This window comes from Schistocerca serialis, chromosome 4 (genome assembly GCF_023864345.2).
Source record: "Schistocerca serialis cubense isolate TAMUIC-IGC-003099 chromosome 4, iqSchSeri2.2, whole genome shotgun sequence".
Lineage (NCBI taxonomy): Eukaryota > Metazoa > Arthropoda > Insecta > Orthoptera > Acrididae > Schistocerca > Schistocerca serialis.
The window spans coordinates 567,758,158-567,775,018 of record NC_064641.1 but is presented as its reverse complement, the minus strand read 5'-3'; the positions used below and the strand labels follow the sequence as shown (position 1 = coordinate 567,775,018).

Sequence of the window (16,861 nt, the reverse complement as noted above, 5' to 3'; positions counted from 1 at the left end):
AGCATGTGTGTCAATTTGTACCTCTCTATCTACATTATTCCGTGATTTATTCAGTTTTCAAATTTATGCTGACTTTTTGATCAACTGGTATATTAAAATAAGTAGGCAGAACACAGAGGATAAAAGATGGGTGTGACTAATAAGTAAGAAAATTATTCAACAAATTTAATTTTAATAAACCTATGCAAAGAGTGAAACGATGAATTGTCATTAAAGGTAAGATTGTAATGTAACATTTGCCCCCAAAAGGAAATCGCAAATAATAAGTCATAACGCTAAAGGAATAACTGTATATTACTTCATTTAATCATTTACATACGAAAGAACTTCAGGAAGACTTCGATATACTGAAGCGGAGGTCTCAGTTATATTTGAGGTAACACAGAGGAGATTATATGCATAAGTACGAGAACATTGTTTCGAGATAACGACTCGGGAAGTTTCATAATCAACATTAAAGTTTGCTTGTCACAAAGTCTCTCAATAAAGTTGCACGACAATCAGATTAAAGCATACGAAGACATAAAAAAAAAATCGCATGGGATTTACCATTGTCGGTATTGTAAGAGGATGACACCCTGCTGGACTAGTCCACTGCACCGAAACACAAAATAACATTGTACGACCAGATCTCTAATCTTCCTAATCGTATGTGACCAATTGCTGTGGAAGTAATGCAACAGTGCAACAGAATTTCGAGACAGGGAGCTGCAGCCGTCACCTGTGCAAACAATCCGTCGGCGGTTGTCGGGAAAACCATCAAGCGTTTTGCAGTCTTGTACATCAATATGAAAGCAGGAACCTTCTGAGGCGTCCGACGAGGAGTCAGTACCGCTGGGAGCCGAGAAATAGTGTCTGCTTTGGCGTGTAGAACCAATGGGCTGTACACTATTTCATACTCATCAATGGAGAGGAGCGGAGACAAACGCTGCAGTATTTGCGTCATCCATTGAGGGACAGTCCTTGAAAGGCCCGGCTTTCAATGACGCTCCGAGGGGCTGTAAAGTCCCAGATGGCAGTTAAGTGTGTCTGCGAAGAGTGGATACACTGAAGATGACGTGTAAGATATATTTAGTCTGAGATTTGAAGAATGAACACTTTGTTTTACAACACTTTAACCCAGAATTTGAGAGCGCTTGAAACAACTTCCTAAGGTTCGGAAGCTGTTATTCGTGTGTACAACATGAAACTAAAATTCCGTACAAATAGTTCGTACAGAAGAAACTATAACAGTCAACTGTTCTAAGTAAGTTATAAAAATCGCAGATGTAGAGGCGTTGCATAGGGAAACTACAAATACTTCAATAATCTCTTGTAAGGGTTCATTACAAACCCCGATGTGACTTTTCATCCAAGAGAGGCTGTAAACAACCGTCATGAAGATCAATCTGGGTAAAGACGCGACCTGCGCAAAGCTTGTTCGTAAGTTCCTCAGTCCGTGGCAAAGGACAAGGGTCGAATGGATATTCCATTACCTTGAAACCTGTTCATACGCGTAGTTGCTGATGTTGTGTGTATAATCACCAAAGGAGATGTCCATTGACTAGCTGCTACAGGGCATATCACACCATTGTGCTCCCAGGACAAGATTTCTCATCCCACTTAATCTCTGATACTTGATGGACGATACGAGCTCAGCAATACTGTGGCTGAGAATTGTCTTTCATGTAGCATGAGCCTCAAAATTTTTAGCCTTGCCTAGGCCATTCTGGGAAATGTTGCTAAATTCAGCATAGAGTTCAGCTACCGAATTGGTAGGTACAGAGGAGTTCGCAGAGAGACTATTGTCTTGGGTGTGCCAAAAAAACAGATAAAGAGAACCAATAAAAAAATCACGAAATAAGCTGTTCTTGTAACTGCACAAAATATGGCAAATACAGTCAGATACCTAGTTCAGGAATGTCATGTCCATCGAAAGAAAAAAAAAAAAAAGGTCGTGTGTGACATACGTAGCTTGGACTTGTCTAAAGGTCGGCATGTGCTTCTGTTCAAAACATTCACGGGCGCACCAGTGTCCAATTGCATACGTTTTTTGTATTTGGCAATCTGCAAAGTGAGAAATACTTTGCTGTCATGACGCTGGATGTAAGAAGTTTACGTCTTCTTCACAATTCTACTCTTTCTTTTTTTGTTATTTTTTGGTCATCAGTCTACTGACTGGTTTGATGCGGCCCGCCACGAATTCCTTTCATGTGCTAACCTCTTCATCTCAGAGTAGCACTTGCAACCTACGTCCTCAATTATTTGCTTCACGTAATCCAATCTCTGTCTTCCCCTGCCGTTTTTGCCCTCTACAGCTTCCTCTAGTACCATGGAAGTCATTCCCTCATGTCTTAGCAGATGTCCTATCATCCTGTCCCTTCTCCTTATCAGTGTTTTCCACATTTCCTTTCCTCTCCGATTCTGCGTCGAACCTCCTCATTCCTTACCTTATCAGTTCACCTAATTTTCAACATTCGTCTATAGCACCACATCTCAAATGCTTCGATTCTCTTCTGTTCCGGTTTTCCCACAGTCCATGTTTCCCTACCATACTATGCTGTATTCCAGACGTACATCCTCAGAAAATTCTTCCTCAAATTAAGGCCGGTATTTGATATTAGTAGACTTCTCTTGGTCAGAAATGCCTTTTTCGCCATAGCGAGTCTGCTTTTGATGACCTCCTTGCTCCGTCCGTCATTGGTTATTTTACTGCCTAGGTAGCAGAATTCCTTAACTTCACTGACTTCGTGAGCATCAATCCTGATGTTAAGTTTCTCGCTGTTCTCATTTCTACTACTTCTCTATACCGTCCTCTTTCTCCGATTTACTCTCAAACCATACTGTGTACTCATTAGACTGTTCATTCCGTTCAGCAGATCATTTCAATCTTCTTCACTTTCACTCAGGATAGCAATGTCATCAGCGAATCATATCATTGATATCCTTTCACCTTGTATTTTAATTCCACTCCTGAACCTTTCTTTAATGTCCATCATTGCTTCCTCGATGTACAGATTGAAGAGTAGGGGTGAAAGGTAACAGCCTTGTCTTACACCCTTCTTAATACGAGCACTTCGTTCTTGATCGTCCACTCTTATTAATCCCTCTTGGTTGTTGTACATATTGTATATGACCCGTCTCTCCCTATAACTTACTCCTACTTTTTTTCAGAATCTCGAACAGCTTGCACCATTTTATATTGTCGAAATGTTTTTCCAGGTCGACAAATCCTGTGAAAGTGTCTTGATTTTTCTTTAGCCTCGCTTCCATTATTAGCCGTAACGTCAGAATTGCCTCTCTCGTCGCTTTACTTTTCCTAAAGCCAAACTGATCGTCACCTAGAGGATTCTCAATTTTCTTTACCATTCTTCTGTATATTATTCTTGTAAGCATCTTCGATGCATGAGCTGTTAAGCTGATTGTGCGATAATTCTCGTACTTGTCGGCTCTTGCCGGCTTCGGAATTGTGTGGATGATGCTTTTCCGAAAGTCAGATGGTATTTCGCCAGACACATATATTCTACATACCAACGTGAATAGTCGTTTTGTTGCCACTTCCCCAAATGATTTTAGAAATTCTGATGGAATGTTATCTATCCCTTCTGCCTTATTTGACCGTAAGTCCTCCAAAGCTCTTTTAATTTCCGATTCTAATACTGGATCCCCTATCTCTTCTAAATCGATTCCTGTTTCTTCTTCTGTCACATCAGACAAATCTTCACCCTCATAGAGGCTTTCAATGTATTCTTTCCACCTTTCTGCTCTCTCCTCTGCATTTAACAGTGGAATTCCCGTTGTACTCTTAATGTTACTCCCGTTGCTTTTAATGTCACCAAAGGTTGTTTTGACTTTCCTGTATGCTGAGTCTGTCCTTCCGACAATCATATCTTTTTCGATGTCTTCACATTTTTCCTACAGCCATTTCGTCTCAGCTTCCCTGCACTTCCTATTTATTTCATTCCTCAGCGACTTGTATTTCTGTATTCCTGATTTTCCCAGAACATGTTTGTACTTCCTCCTTTCATCAATCAACTGAAGTATTTCTTCTTTTACCCATGGTTTCTTCGCAGCTACCTTCTTTGTACCTATGTTTTCCTTCCCAACTTCTATGATGGCCCTTTTTAGAGATGTCCATTCCTCTTCAACTGTACTACCGACTGCGCTATTCCTTATTACTTTATCTACAGCGCTAGAGAACTTCAAACGTATCTCGTCATCCCTTAGTACTTCCGTATCCCACTTCTTTGCGTATTGCTTCTTCCTGACTAATGTCTTGAACTTCAGCCTACCCTTCATCACTACTATATTGTGATCTGAGTCTATATCTGCTCCTGGGTACCCCTTCGAATCCAGTATCTGATTTCGGAATCTCTGTCTGACCATGACGTAATCTAATTGAAATCTTCCCTTATCTCCCGGCCTTTTCCAAGTATACCTCCTCCTCTTGTCATTCTTGAACAGGGTATTCGCTATTACTAGCTGAAACCTGTTACAGAACTCTATTAGTCTTTCTCCTCTTTCATTCCTTGTCCCAAGCCCATATTCTCCTGTAACCTTTTCTTCTACTCCTTCCCCTACAACTGCATTACAGTCGGCCATGACAATTAGATTTTCGCCCCCCTTTACATACTGCATTATGCTTTCAATATCCTCAATACACTTTCTCTATCTGTTCATCTTCAGCTTGCGACGTCGGCATGTATAACTGAACTGTCGTTGTCGTTGTTTGTCTGCTGTCGATTCTGATTAGAACAACCCAGTCACTGAACTGTTCACAGTAACACACCATCATGCCCTACCTTCCTATTCATAACGAATCCTACACCTGTTATACCATTTTCTGCTGTTGTTCATATTACCCGATACTCATGTGACCAGAAATCCTTGCCTTCCTTCCACTTCACTTCACTGACCCCTACTATATCTAGATTGAGCCTTTGCATTTCCCTTTTCAGATTTTCTAGTTTCCCTAACACTTTCAAGCTTCTGACATTCCACGATCCGACCCGTAGAACGTTATCCTTTCGTAGATTATTCAATGTTTTTCGCATGATAACCTCCCACTTGGCAGTCCCCTCCCGGAGATCCGAATGGGGGACTATTCCGGAATCTTTTGCCAATGGAGAGATCATCATGACACTTCTTCAATTACAGGCCACATGTCCTGTGGATATACGTTACGTGTCTTTAATGCAGTGGTTTCCACTGCCTTCTGCATTCTCATGTCGTTGATCATTGCTGATTCTTACGAGTTTAGGGGCAATTTCCCACACCTAGGACTAGAGAGTGCCCTGAACCTCTATCCGCTCCTCCGCCCTCTTTGCCGTTGGCAGAATGAGGCTGACTTCTTATGCCGGAAGTCTTCGGCCGCCAATGCTGATTATTTATAAAAATTTAGGCAGTCGCGGGGATCGAACCCGGGACCGATGACGTTTTGATTATGAATCAAAGACGCTACCCCTAGACCACGGGTACCACCACTACTAATTCCAAAATGTGTTGAAATCTAGGATCAGGATATTTAAGACTCTGTTCGACGAGCTAGGACCGGACACATTTAAATAATGGCGTCACTGGTACCACTAAAGTAATGCCCACATTTCCTCTTGAATTTGCAGTTCTGTTTAAGTCCTTTTAGGTCAACCACCCACTGCTTATATGTCTGATAGGATAGCAATGCAAGTGAAATTTTTTCTAACGCGTAGCAGCTGCCATATTAATCTTTTCGTCATCGGACTTGTCCAAGGCAGCAATTACTTCATGTTAAGCAAAACTAACATACAGATGAATGGAAAAGAAAATTGAGGATCTGTTAGCTGACGATCTGATGGCTTTAAGAAAGGCAAAGATACCAGGAGTCAGTTCTGAAATTGCGGCTGCTAATGGAAGCAAGAATAAAGAAAAATCAGGACACGTCCAGCGTTCGACAATGTAAAATGGTGCTACCTTTTTGGAAATTCTGGGAAATATGGGAGTAAGCTGTAGGAAAAGACAGGTGACATACAGTATGCAAAGGAATCAAGAGGGAAAAATAGAAGTGAACGACCAAGAAAGAGGGTAATGCAGGGATCTAGTCTTTCGACTCTGCTGTTCCATCTGCACATCGAAGAAGCAATGACGGGAATAAAAGATCACTTCAAGAGTACAAAATATGGACGGAGAGTAAATCAAAGAAAATAGAAAGCATTGAGATGTAGCAGAAATGAGAATAGCGCGAAACTTAATATCATAATTGGTGATCACGAAGTAGATGAAGTCGAGGAATTCTGCTACCTAGCTGCCCGCTGTGGCCGAGCGGTTCTAGGTGCTTCCGTCTGGAACCGCGCTGCAGATACGGCCACAGGTTCGAATCCTGCCTCGGAAATTGATGTTAGTGATGTCCATAGGTTAATTACGTTTAAGTACTTCTAAGTCTAGGGCACTGATGACCTCAGATGTTAAGTCCCATAGTGCTTAGAGCCATTTTCTGCTACCTAGGTAGGAAAAGAACCCGTATCGGACGAAGCAAGAAAGACATAAGGAGAAGACTAGCACTAGCGAAAACGGCATTTCTGGCCGAGAGAAGTCTACTAGTATCAAGTTGAGAAAGAATTTTCTGAGAATGTACGTGGAGCACAGTATTGCATACTAGGGAAACGTGGACTGTGGGAAAATCGGAACACAAGAGAATGGAAGTATTTGAGATGTGGGGGCTATAGAATTATTTTGAAAATTAGGTTGTCTCAGAAAGTAAAGAGTGAGGTGGTTCTCCGCAGAATCGGCGAGGAGCGGAATATATGGAAAACACTGAGAAAAAGACTGGGCCTTGATGTTAGGACATTTGTTAAGACATCCGGAAATAACTTCCATGGTGGTAGAGAGAGATGAAGAGAGGCAAAACCGTAGAGAGAGAAAAAAAGATTTGAGCATATTGAGCAAATAATTGAGGGCGTAGGTTTCAAGTGCTACTCTGACTTTAATATGTTGGCACAGCATTGTAGTTCGTAGCAGGCTGCGTCAAACCAGTTACAACATTGATGGCTCAAGAAAGAGTGAAAGATTTTGACAACGTTGACTGGAATGCAATGTTTGAAATTCTGAAGATAACAGGGGTAAAATACAGGGAGAGAAAGCTATTTACAATTACTAAAATCAGACTGCCGTTTAAGTGTCGAGGAAGTGAAAGTGGAGCAGTTTTGAAAAGGGAGTGACATGGGTTTGTAATCTTCCTCCGATCTGTATATTCAGCAAGCGATAAAGGAAACCAGAAAAAATTGCATAGCAAATTACAGGGAGGAGAAATAAAAGCGCTGAGGCTTCGTAATGACATTTCAATTTCATCGGAGACAGTAAAGGATTTGGAAATGCAGTTGAACAGAATGAGCAGTGACATGAAAGGAGGATATAAGATGAACATCAACAAAAGTAAAAGAACGGTAATGGATTGTAGTCGAATAAAATCTAGCGTCACTGAGGGAATAAGAATAAAAAATGAACACTGAAAGTATTAGAAGAATGCCGGCCCGTGTGGCCGAGCGGTTCTAGGCGCTTCAGTCTGGAACCGCGCGACCGCTACGGTAGCGGGTTCGAATCCTACCTCGGGCATGTATGTTTGTGATGTCCTTAGGTTAGTTAGGTTTAACTAGTTCTAAGTTCTAGGGGTCTGAAGACCTCAGCAGTTGAGTCCCATAGTGCTCAGAGCCGTTTTTTTTTTGAACTGTTAAAAAGTAGTTCCAGGCGTTACATGTCTGACGTGTAGCCTTGAAAGGAAGTGATACGTGGACGATAAGCAGTTTAGACAAGAATAGAATACAAGGTTTTGAAATCCGTTGCTCCAGAGGAATTCTGAAGATTAGATGGCTAGATCGCGCAGCTAGTGAGGAGATACAAAATCTAAGTGGAAGGAGCCTAAATGCATTAAAGAAAGAATGAGGTGGTAGAGCACATTTTGGGACTTCAAGGAATCATCCGTCTAGACTGTAAGGAAGTTTGGGGGTTAAAAACTGTTGCGAGTGCCCAAGAAATGAATGTAATTAGCGTGTTCAAATAAGTTTAGGATGCAGTAGCTAAGTGTAGATGAAGATTCTTGCACGGGTTCGAGTAGTGTAGAGAGCTGCATCAAACCAGATAGAAGACCATAAATATAACAACGGGATAAGCACAGAGAACAGACTGATGTCATCACAAAACAAGACTATAACTGGAGCATTATTCTCAGCCATTCTGTAACCATTCTGAGCCGTGTATCGACTGTTGCTACACCTTGTGTTTAGATTGCATTGGTTTTCATTTTCTTTCCCTGACATGTTTGTTTGACTTGTGGTCTGTCATTAAGTGGTTGCTTGGTTGTCTTTTCCCTCTGCTATCGATATCTGCGTTTTTGCTTCCGGGAAACTGCCATGGAGGAAGTGAGGTCTTTGACCGGTTGTAGCCTCGTGTGGTGGCGCGTAAGTAGGGATGTTGCGCGCAGAGAGTGTGGTGGACATGGGAGGGCAGTGGGGCTCTCCAGCGCGAAGCAGGCGTGGTCGGTTGAACCCAGTCGCCACGTGATGTATGTCGGTTGCGTGTAACGAGCGGGTCGAGTTGACGGAATAGCTCCCCGCTTGTTGGTTGTATACAGAATCGCCCCACGAGTAGTTGCTGTTCATTTCGCCTTGGTGGGACGTTAACAAGCTTGCTTAAATCCTCCGTTTCAGCACTGGAGTTTAAAATGGGACACCTAACATGAAGGAACGGTCCCTTCTCGTCAACGTTGCAGAGAAGACGTGAACTCCGGTGACAGAGCGTGTTGTCGCGTGACCGTAGCGTGTTGGGTACGCTGGCGACGAGTGCACGGTCGGATGTGTGGATTCTTGCAATCGGAGGTCGTGTACTGACTTGTTCGAGCATAATTGCAAGTTAAGTTCGTGGAAGGTTTAATCATTAAGTAATAATTTTGTGTAACCAGCGTCTCTTCGGCCTTGTGGCCTCCGGCGACCGGGTTTCCTGTCACCGACACCCGTGTAATTGAAGACAGTGATCTTTCCCCCTCCTCTCGTTACTGTCTGATGGGAGGTGTAGTTTTGGCAGTTCGTTTCGCTATTCTGTCGTGTGTTATGAGTAAATTTATGCTTCTTGTTGGTTGATCATGTGGTCGCTCATTCAGGACTGTGTGGTGTTGCACGGCGGTAGCTCTAATTCTGTCAGCAAGTTAAGCCATCTTATAAGAAGTTTACGCTGGCTAAAATTCGGTGCAGTGACCAGCCTGAGAGTGGCAATTGTGTTTACGGGCGTATTTAAATTGGTCATTATTCTGTCTAGCCTGAGCATCCCTGAGTGGGTGATTTGTGGCCGCCTTACACGGGGTTGTAATATCTGTTATGTTCTAATGATATTCCAGGCCACTTTTGTTTAAAAGTTTTTAAATTCCTCCAAGTTTGTAAATTCCTTTTATCGGTATTAATCGTGTGTTTGCTGACACCTGTTTAATTTTTTTTTTTTTTAATGGCGGTGTTGGTAGCTTCACTACCTCATCCTACTTTATTAACGAAGTTCTGTATTTACTTTAGTAGCCTGTGTACTAATGTTCTTTAAATTTTTTTAAAAATTGTTGTATTGCTATAAATTACTTGATTGCCTTTAGCGGCGTGTTTAAAACGCTGTTTATTGCCGTACTGCTAGTTTGTGTAAGGTGAAAATCTCAACTCGACAGTAAACTACTAGACATTTGGCCCCGTTTCCCAACTTGTGGTGTGGCTTGTAGTAACCGTAACCACTGTGGGTGTCAATTCATTCCACGGAGGTAGCTACTGTTTTAATTATCTTGGTTCAGTATTGCGTTAACTTAATTAACAAACGGAAGTTAGAATTACTCCTATATTGGCAGGGTGGGTGTGGAGGAACTTGAGAGTGTGAATGTGCTGAACAGTGACAGAACCTCCACCTCACTCTTCAATCTGTAAGGGGTGTTCAGTGTGTGATACTCCGTGCACCGGAGTTCGTTAGCGAACACGGGCGCCAGCACGGCTACTGAAATTCACTGGAAGTAGTTGGGCGGAGGAGTTTGCCGCGCCCGCACGCCCCCTCCTTGGTTAGCGGCCTGCCGCCGGACACTAGCGGCCTGCCGAGGACTCGTGCCGATGCGGGCGCACCAGCAGCTTGCGGCGTCCGCCGGTAGTCTCCGCCACGGTCCACTCGTCGCAGCAGCGACCGCGACATGGAACTTCCCTTGTGCTCAGAAGCATTGAGGGATAACGCGGTGGAGCTGCGATACCCAATCCACTAAAATGAAATTTTGGACTGGAATTCAAGAGAGAGGTATGCCAGCTGGCGATCCAATTTGTCCAACAGACATGGCCAGAAGCGAATGGCAGTACGAGTGGGAGATCCAGTATCTGCTTAAAGGTGCCTGGAAAATTCCATTCCACCTATACAATACTGGAGGCGAAGTGGGACGAGGATTCCGGATCATTTCATTAGAAGTTGACGATGACATTTCAAGATACACGGTTAATTCTATTTTTATACGGTCTTCACGGGAATTGGTCTATCCATTATTTTGAATGAAAATAGCCCATTTTGTATACGCTTTATTAGCATTTTCATCTTTGTATAAAAACAGACATCACAAGATTAAACAAGAGGAGTACATTTTGGAGGAATAACTTTAATTGTACATGTCGGTGATTTCTTATCATCCTGAAAGATTTCGTCACATAATTCATGCATTGCTTGTCCTCTCTAAAAGTCAATAACAAATACTGTTATTATCCCACAGAAGACATTAAACAACCTTCAAGAATATGAATACGCTGTCCTGTAGTTAAGTTTCGAGAATTAGAAAATAATATTTTAGGTCATTAACTTCATTTAAAACTTGTTATAAGTTTAAAACAGTTTTAAAAATATAAAATGTTACCTGAAGGCAGGATCTAACCTGAATCGCCCAGGTGGCAAGCGAGTCCGTTCGCTATGCTGTTAGAGTAAGTTGATCGATATACGCACTTAAGACTGTAGATGCATATTTTCTTCGAATCTTACGGCTTGTGCTCTTTACAAATCTTATTGGTGGTCACCCTTGCGGTGTACTACAAACCTGCGGAGTCTCTTCCCGAACTTAATTTCCGAGACCGTAAAGTCCCCTTGTTAGTGATGTTTTACGAACGTGAGAAAACAGGTCTTGAAGTTTGTGACGTGTTTGACCATTCGACGTAGATAAACAAACAACATACCATGGTATCACATAGAAAAATATCTACACCTAAACCAGTCACACCCTGTGTACTGGACGGAGAGCAGGAACGTTTTCTACCATGCGTAAGGACCATAAAGATGCAATCACATTATGTAATTACGGCTAATCAGCTATTACATGAAGAGAAACATTCAATATACTAAACGCAAAAGTGAAAGACAACGACATAAGATTTCTTAGAGGCTTTGTAGAATTATTTTAGGGCAGATACATGATTATAAATTTGTAATACCTCTGATGATAATAGGCTTAGGAAATGACAAAAAGTGCAGAAAGCAGAACAGGATTATGGGTGAGCCAGTACCCACCATTACACAGTAATAGGCCCCCCTACTGTCGACATGTCAGTGCACAACAACCTCCATACCTTCGCAGGGATGCTAACTTGATGTTTTTGGAATCTACAACACAGCAATAGAACGAAGCCTGATGTAGTGTGTGGTTTGAGATGGAACGCCCACTGACAAATTTCTACGATTTTAATGTAAGACAAGGACTTTCCAGAGTGTTTTTGTACTATATAATCTTACGAACGCCGAAAACAAAGCGTGTGGGAGTGAGTACATCTTATTCTGAATAGGAACCCATGTCAGGAAACGTACCGTTTCCATTCTATGACGGTATAAATTCAGATGTTACCTCATCCACTTCTACATGGGGAGTGGAAATTAGAGTGACAGAGTACAGTTATTAGGCAACAGTTCGAAAAGAAACTTAACGATACAGCCATTTATGACATAAGAACGTTTATTTCTACTAGCACTTGAACGCGTTTACACTAATCCAAAACAGAAAGGAACCCAGCATAACGTACGTGCGTAGTCTTGCCGATATATTAAAACAGTGGCTCGATATGGCGATCAACAACGTTGTCACAGACGCTTTACCTACGAAGCAAGTTCTGGTACACAGTCTCCAGCCCATCTGGTGTCTTTTCTGTGTCTAGTGCAGCGGCCAGAACTCGTGCCAGCAGATCTTCCTCTGTCTCTACTGGGGTAATGTAAATTAAACTTTGCATAGGACTTCACAAGAAGTAGTCTGTAGGAGCACACGTCATCCCGTTTACCGTATTGCACACCAGATCATGCATCTCTCAGACTTTTCTCTTTCCCTCAGCAGACGTGCACGCATTATACATCTGAATTGAAACCATCGCAGAACGGAAACGGTAAATTCCCAGACAAGCATTCGTATTCAAATATTTTGTATCCACTCTTCTCAACAAGACCTAGAAGTTTATAACAGGAATTCTGAACACCTCGTATTACTGTTGGTAGTGTTCTGAGGGTTTTAACTCCATGAGCTGAGTTTTACAAACTGTTGGTGAGAGCAGTGTATCTCGAAATGCTTTGTGGAGCTGTGTGCAATACAGAAATGTGATTGAATGCTTATCGTTATTTCTGCAAACTTGAACGACACTTCTATGCAAATAATGTCGAACGAGCCACTTTACAGGACATGAATACATTATTAGTATTTTAATGACTTTTTTTGTTCTGCTCTTTTAACTTCACATTATTAGTAGGCTTTTTATATTTTTTATATTTTACTTATTGTTGCAGGCTACCAATATTTAAACAAAATTTGCCTATTGAATAGAAGGGGCTGTGCAGGAGAAGTGACATTTGGTTATAATCAAACTTGGTTTTCTACCTCTTACATGTTTAATGTAATTGAGTAAATAATAAACATTTTCTTGTTGCTTCCTGTTGAATTCCTTCTCAGCCATTGACGGCTTAAAAAATGCTAATTGCAGTGTTTGTCTTATTTAGATGTACGATGAAAAGCACAGGCACTGCTGTGACTACAGCCATTATGAAATACTTTTAATGTTTTTGCATTTAAAAATTGGACAACCATGACGTGCATAATGCCACGACGACAATGAAAATTTGTGCCGAAAAGGCACTCCAACCCGCATTTCCAGCTTAGAGCGAGCGGTCGCCTTGCCACACATGGTTGACGACGACCGGAAGTTCGGGTCTGGCCGTGAGTCGTGCTCGCATAGTCTGATGGTAAGACAGCCGTTCGCGATAAGCGGGAAATACGGGTTCGAGTCCACCACAAATTTTCGTTGTCATCATTCCATTATTCAGCAGATGGTTGTCTATGTTCGTAAATGAGAGTACATTTTATGCTTTAATATTGATTGATGAAGGTATTTTGCACGGTACCGTAACTCTCACAGTATTGTTATAGTATCACTTATTTCTCCGTCTCTCTGTCTGTCGGTCTATCTGCCTGCATGTCCGACTCTAAGGCCAGGCGCATAATGGGAAGCAGCCGAAGAAGCGCGGGGCACGGCAAGGCAGCATAGCAGGGGAAGTACTTGGCGGCATAGTGTGTGTGCATATTAGGAGGCAGTTTCCACTGTCGTGACCACCCTGCAAATGCACGTGGTTTGTATGCCGTCCGACACGACGTGGCGCAGGCTGAAGCTGGCACTGTGCTGCCCTGCCCTACGCCGTAGTATCCCCTGTTGTATTTTCACCCATAAGTTAGAAAAACCTTAGCCAAGCCGGGCGCAAATTGAGAAACAGCCAACTAAGGGCGTGGCATGACAATGCAGCGAAGTTTATTTGCGACTGGCGGGTGACAATGCAACAACACAAATTCAGGCACAGGGCTTCCACCAGCGCCACGCAGTGCCCTGGACATAGTTTAATCTGCGAGCGCCACTAAGCTGACGAGCTACATACAGACCACGTGCTCTAGCGGGGTGGACGTAACAGTGGAAACTTCCACCCAACTGCGACACGAAGTATTTCCTTCACTGCGCTGCGCTGTCCTTAAAAAATGCTTCTTTTACCATTTGTTGTTTGTCTGTCTTTCCGGCCGTCCGTCTGTCTCTCTGTTAAGATCCCTTTTTCTCAGGCTCGGGTAGAGGTAACAAGCTAAAATTTTGTCAAATATTACGATATATGGTCCCGTGGCTGCGTAAATAATGTAAGCTTCAAAATCTGTGCATTTAAAAGATACGGCGATAAAAACTCATGTTAAAAAAGTCTCGAAAGACTAGAGGCAGGATGTTCATATTCTCAGTATATGTACATTGGCATGCCCTGCATAAATGATTACGGTTTGTCATCTCGGTTCAACACCTATCCTGTTGACTAGTGGACACGTGGTCCACCATGGGCGCCGACAACTTGTTCCATGCGTTGCAATACCGAAACACTTCGTGCGACAAGAGCAGCAATTTCCCAGATGTATGCATCACTTTTGCTCATGACGGTACGGTTCGCGTATTACGTCTGCGAGGCATCCTGCACGTCTGATCAGGTGGCACTGATCCATTACCTTCGATTTATAGCGACAACGAGAACCGCAGAGACATTTAGCGATAGGTGGTGTTGCACCGCGATGGTTGATGTTGTGGACCATGAACCCGCGTGTCGACATGGTTCGTCTGCTAATAATTTCTGCACAACACGCCAATGTACATGTCTGGTGGATATGAACGTCCCATCTCATTCAAGGTGTTCTGTTTTTTTTTTTTTTTTTTCTGAACGTGAGTATGTCAGATATTTTGAAACTCGCGAACTCATCACAAACTGTAATTGTACGACTTATATACTTCTCGGGCCTTATGGTCTAGTGGTACAGCGTGTGGTTAAGTCACGGAATCGAATGTTGTCGGACCATAGATTTTCCAGTCCTCGTTTTAAACTAGCCGTCACTTCTCAATGCTATGATGATAAATGGTTCAAATGGCTCTGAGCACTATGGGACTTAACATCTGAGGTCATCAGACCCCTAGAACTTAGAACTACTTAAACCTAAATAACCTAAGGACATCACACACATCCATGCCCGAGGCAGGATTCGAACCTGCGACCATAGCGGTCGCGCGGTTCCAGACTGAAGCGCCTAGAACCGCTCGGCCGAACCGGCCGGCCGCTATGATGAGTTGGCAAAAACAACACGTGGTTCGGATTCCAAGTTAAACTGTACGTCCCCTTTCATCAGTTCGGTAATTGGGGTGGTTAGAGACATTAATGTCGCCGAGATGGCATCCATAAAAGGACTTGCATCGCACCACTGTCGTTACAATCATCATGCATACACATTACTAAGTTTGTTCAGAATCCTCACAGCGCGAGCTCTACTCAGACTTGTTGCGTTTTTCCTTCTGGTGCTGTATGTGTGGACACCAATGTTCTTCTCAAATTGTGACTGATTCCTTACGGCGAATCTCAGTAACAGAAATATGTAGCGTGATTATACAGCTAAAATTTTCTAATCCTTGAGGAGGAGCCTACATATCTACCTAGGTTCAACATCATATTCAACTCCTGCTGCTCGCCTTTGTGAAATCAATGCTTTCTTTCTGAGTGATGAGTTACTCGAGAAAAGTATTCCGTAAGACGTTAGTGAGTGGATACATGCAAAATTAAATTCAGGAGATTGATTCTTTTCAAGACTAGCAGTTATACATAGAGCGAAAGCAGCTAAGCTTAATTGCTTGAGCAGCTCAACAATGTGCTTGTTTCCGTTCATGTGTTCATCAATATGCTCACCCGAACCTTTGAGGCATTGTACTTGTTTGTACAGAGTTCCGTCGTGGGCCACATTACTTGTTGGTATGACTCTAGTTGTCTTACAGATCTTAACAGGTGAGTCAGTTTTCAGAGAACGACTTAATATTTTTTTTTAAAACATCGTCCTGTTTCTCTCTCTCTAATAAGATTTAGTATGACGCCAGTATCGTTTGCAAAGAGTACCAATTCTACTTGATCAACATTAAGTGCTAGAACATTCATACGTGTAGGGATAAGGAGTGGTCTCCAAAATTAAACGTTTTCAGTCTCCACGATTTCTCCTGAGCTACGAGAATATTCCCTCGTTCCAGCACTGCTTGAGTTGAAACTTCCTGGCAGATTAAAACTATGTGCCGGACCGAGACTCGAACTCAGGACCTTTGCCTTTCGCGGGCAAGTGCTCTACCAACTGAGCTACCCAAGCACGTGCGCCAGGAAGTTTCATATCAGCGCACACTCCGCTGCAGAGTGAAAATCTCATTGTGAACACCCTCCAGGCTGTGGCTAAGCCATGTCCCCGCAATATCCGTTCTTTCAGGAGTGCTAGTTTTGCAAGTTTCGCAGGAGAACTTCTGCAAAGTTTGGAAGGTACGAGACGAGGTAATGGCCGAAGTAAAGATGTGAGGATGGGCCGTGAGTCGTGCTTGGGTAGCTCAGTTGGTAGAGCATTTGCCCGCGAAAGGCAAAGGTCCCGAGTTCGAGTCTCGGTCCGGAACACAGATTTAATCTGACAGGAAGTTTCATACCAGCGCACACTCCGCTGCAGAGTGAATATCTCATTCTGGAAACTGCTTGAGTTATTTCACACAACTTTTTTGCATTCTGTCTGTTAAGTATGACTCAACCCAAGCAGCTGTATGGCCTTTAATTCATAAAATTTTGTCTAAGACGCCTTGGGAAGATCATAGAAACATAAAATGGCGATATTTTATTCGTAATGCTTTTAATGTATGTTGAAGTAGAGTCAAAGCTCGCGTCCATCTATCCCCCATATGTAATAATCATGTGCCACAAAAAAAAAAAAAAAAATCATAACCTGTAGATACGTACCTAAAACCTAACCGTATTTTGGTTTACGAAACCGGAGCCGCTACTTCAAACAAACAGCTGCTTACTTTGCCTCAGA

General features: G+C 42.7%; 1 non-coding gene across 1 annotated transcript; it reads left to right on the top strand.

Annotated features, from left to right (window-relative positions):
* The first annotated feature begins 16,377 nt into the window (after positions 1-16,377).
* On the top strand, positions 16,378-16,452 carry Trnas-cga (transfer RNA serine (anticodon CGA)). Its single transcript has one exon. It is a non-coding gene; the product is annotated as a tRNA-Ser (tRNA).
* The last annotated feature ends 409 nt before the right edge of the window (positions 16,453-16,861 follow it).